At 35.5% G+C, this 4,008-nt stretch overlaps 1 non-coding gene across 1 annotated transcript; it reads left to right on the top strand.

The window, feature by feature from the left end:
* The first annotated feature begins 780 nt into the window (after positions 1-780).
* LOC116550489 lies at positions 781-944 on the top strand. The gene has a single exon (XR_004268449.1). It is a non-coding gene; the product is annotated as a U1 spliceosomal RNA (small nuclear RNA).
* The last annotated feature ends 3,064 nt before the right edge of the window (positions 945-4,008 follow it).

A 4,008-nucleotide genomic window follows, 5' to 3' on the forward strand; every position in this document is an offset into this window, starting at 1 on the left:
GCTGAGGCCACACTTCCACTGGGTAGCTCTTGGCCATTAGCTGTGCAAAGCAGCAGTAGTAGAGCTGGCTCATTTCTGTCTGTACCTAGGACTCCTCTATAGGGCAAACTGCTCAAAACCTCACCAAGACTTTCTAAGAACTGCATTGCAATATGAAGTTCTTCCTATTCAACTGTCTTTTTTTTTTCTCTCTCTCTCTCCTGGTGTCCAGTGTTAGGCATTATGCACACATCTATCTGAAGGCTACCTACGCCTTCCTTTATCCTTTACAGGTATTTCCCTCCATACGCGGGATTTGCATGACAAATCCAAACTTGGTATCAACTTCTCAGAGGTCCCAAGCTGACCCTGAAACTAAGCTCAGAGAAATAAAAGAAATAAATTTTCCTTTATGAAATATAAATTTTACATCCTGTTTCAGCTTTTTGTCACTTAAAGGTGAGAAAAATCTATAATTTGAAGAAATGTTGACATCAATGGCAAAATAGATTAAAAAACAAAAAATGTTTTTGTATCTCTTTCACTCTTCCTCCCTCTTTCTTTTCCTTCCTCCTTTCCTCTCTCTTTTCCTCCCTCCCTCTCTTTATTTTTTTAAAAATCAAAACTGAAATTTGGCAAGGCATTTTATTTAAACATTTTGTCCTTTCTATTGTAGATCTAAAAACTTGCAAAAATTTTTTGTAGTGTTCTTTGTAGGGCCACTCATAGTGATAATTGTGGTAGTCTTTGATAGCTATTCTTGTTTTTTTGTGAACACACAGATTTAAGAAGAAAAATTGCATACTTACCTGGCAGGGGAGATACCATGATCATGCAGGTGGTTTTCCCAGGGCAAGGCTTATCCATTGCACTCTGGATGTGCTGACCCCTGTGATTTCTCCAAATGTGGGAAACTCGATTGCATAATTTGTGGCAATGGGGGATTGAATTCGTGCTTTCTCCTGATTGTTTGTTAAAAAAAAAGAAGAAGAAAGATTGCTATTACCAATGTAATTTAAGCAAACTCATTATTGCATAATGAGTAGCTTGCATACATTACTAAAGACATCTTTAGGAAGATTTCACTGCTGAATTTTTTGGGATAACAGTATAAGGAAACAAAAATCTACTCAATTTCTTATGTTATGATTACGTTAATACGTTAATATGTTAAGAATACGCTATACGCATATGCTTCATATAGATAAGATCAAATTTGGAGTAACAAATGCCTGCTAAAGTGCATTGTTAAAACTCTCCCTTTTAAATTCACATATATTACTTTATCTTTTCATTAATGTTTGGAGACAACATACACTAATCATTATTAGAATGCCCACAATAAGCTTTAACAATATTTGACTTATGACACGTAGGTAAAGTAAGGTTATTCTTCACTATCTCACTCTTATGATTAGTTTATGGACTATAACCAGAGCACCACAAAGACAAAATAATTACATGTAAGAACAAATACATGGAATATTGAAGCAAAATATTTATTAGTGTAATCATAGTTGTATTCTCACGGAAAAAAGCATTGGTTAAGATGCTGAAATAATATAAAAGAAGAACAGTTGGTTCTTTGAGATTGCTTTTAATTTTGAATTTACCTTGTTTTGCTTTAATAAAAAAGGCATTAAATGTTAATAACCAACATCCTATTTTGTTCACCTTAATTTCAATATCAAGATCACCGTATTCCTATCAATATTTTCATTCTGATCTTTCCCTATTTTCCAACAGTGATTCAAGTGTGACTGATCCATTTACCATTCCCTAAAACCACTTTTTCTTTCCTATCTCTATGCTTTGTTTACAGCTCATCTTCCATCAAGAGACCTGTAACACCTATTGAAATCCACCCACCTAGCTTTCCTGTCCAGAGCTACCCAAGCTGCTTCGGATTCTCACAGATAAAATATATCACCCTTCACAGCTAATATTAACTCTTTTGTTCAGGAAATGTGTGCCCTCTTAAATTTAAAACTCTTTGGACATAACTGTAATTTCCTTTAATAACCACTATCTCTTTTCTAATGATTGCTTCTTATCATCTATCATGTCTTTCCAGTTCTTGAACTTATTTTCTTCCTATTTTGTAGTACCGACTTGAGCAAATCTTTCATAGAAGGTCTGAACATAGCACAGTACCAGCATCCTTAAACATCTAAAAATGTATTTATTTTTCCCTATATTTAAGGGAGAATTTGCTGGAATAATGAACTCTGAGGTCTTCTTTTACATTTCTTTTGAGATTTCGAAAACATACTTCATTTTCTTCTTGCATCTACTATTAAAGATAAGATGTCTGAAGTCCACCTGTTTTTTTAACGTCTTTATAGATAAGTTGTAGAAGATTTTAAGGGCTGCAATACTTTTCCAGGGTCTGTATAAGTGCTGGTCATCTTTTAGTTATTTCGCTCAATCCAAAGAGTTCCTTTCAGCCTGAAGAAGCATCCTTTTATCCAAGTTAAGGAGAGCTTCATTTGATTTTCCTCTCTCTCACTTTTTTATTGATTTCCACCAATATATCTTTGTAGGAAGATATGGCAAGTCCTTTTATTTCCTTAAAATTTTGGAGCATCTTCTTGACTCACCTTTGGGTTATTCGTTTGGCCTATCATTATTTAAATCTAATATCCAGACCTTTTGTTGATTAAAAATCCCTTTTGATCTATTTTGAATAGTTCTCAAACTTTTTGTTGTTTTCTGATTGCTCCTTTTTATAGAAGCTTGATTTTGTTTTCGGATGCAGCATCCGCTGTAATCCTTCTGAGGACATCCATCAGAATTTTTTTTTCTTTTGTTCCCTAAATTATCTGTTCTCTTCCTTGTCATTTGTTCTGATTAAGCCTTCTATTTCATGCTGTTAATTTTCCTAAATTGTGCTGATCTTTGATTTCCCAGACATACATTTAGGTGGCCAGCAAAGATTTTCTCAGCAGTTGTGTCATCTGTCTCTCACAAAAGCATCCTTCTTAGTGGGAGGGCTGATAAAGCTGAATTATTTTTTATTTCCAGAGTTTCATCTTTCTGCATCAAAAATCCTGTCAAACTTTGCCTGGGCACTTCCCAGGATGGATCTAACTAGTCCCTGTATGACCCCCTCTCTAAGTGCATGTATTTTGTCTTCTTTTCAAAATCGTATGCAAAAAACTCTTAGCTACTCGATAAACTCCCACTGTGATTTTTTCTTTCCTTTTTGTTCTCATAAGGATATAAACACAGTAATTTTCCCCTTCCTAATTTTCTCTATTTCTTTCCAAGGCCTTGGTGACCTTACTTATTTCATTGAATTCGTTGCCTTTCTACATTACATTTCTATGAAGTAACCTGTTTTCTTCTCCTTTTGAATAATTAAATTTCATCTGGAAATTCTAATCAATTCTGATAACTCTACGTTCTTTTTAACTTGCTCTCTCATCTTTCTGTTGCTCACTATGTGGATGACTCAAATACCTGTCGGTGGTCAACGATCTGGGAGGAGATCTGGGAGGTACAGTTCAATGGTGTCCTTTGTCTAGATAACCCATTGGCCTGAAATGGGAGACTCACTGAGCAGTGTACCTGCTGGGCTATTTCTTTGACTAGAGAAGAATGTGTTCTCATTCCTTTTCTCTGCCTCAAGCCTTTTCTCCATGTCTTCAACAACTACTTCTCTTTTTCCAGGCTGCGTTCATTACCATCCCTTTCTCTTTGAGATCTTTGGATCTCCAAATGGGAGTCGTCTACCTTTTTCTGCTGCTGTGTAAAGGGAGGCAGCAGAAATATGTAGGAGAGGAGAAAGCAAATCAGGGTAGGCAGGAGGGACTTTGTGACTCTGGATAAGAGAGACAATATTTTTCAAGTATTAAATCTTTGATTTTGTTTTGCCCCAAAACATGTTCTCTTGCAGCCTTCTGAATTCAAGTCCTAATTCCATAGTGTATTAGACAGGAAGAAATAGAAAGGTAAATGCTAGAAAAAAGAAGCCACTTGTCAGGATTGAGTCCTGAGGCAGAATTTCTTCACATCTTTAGCATGACA

The sequence above is a fragment of the Sapajus apella genome, unplaced genomic scaffold (genome assembly GCF_009761245.1).
Source record: "Sapajus apella isolate SASKATOON/1434 unplaced genomic scaffold, GSC_monkey_1.0 scaffold7, whole genome shotgun sequence".
NCBI lineage: Eukaryota > Metazoa > Chordata > Mammalia > Primates > Cebidae > Sapajus > Sapajus apella.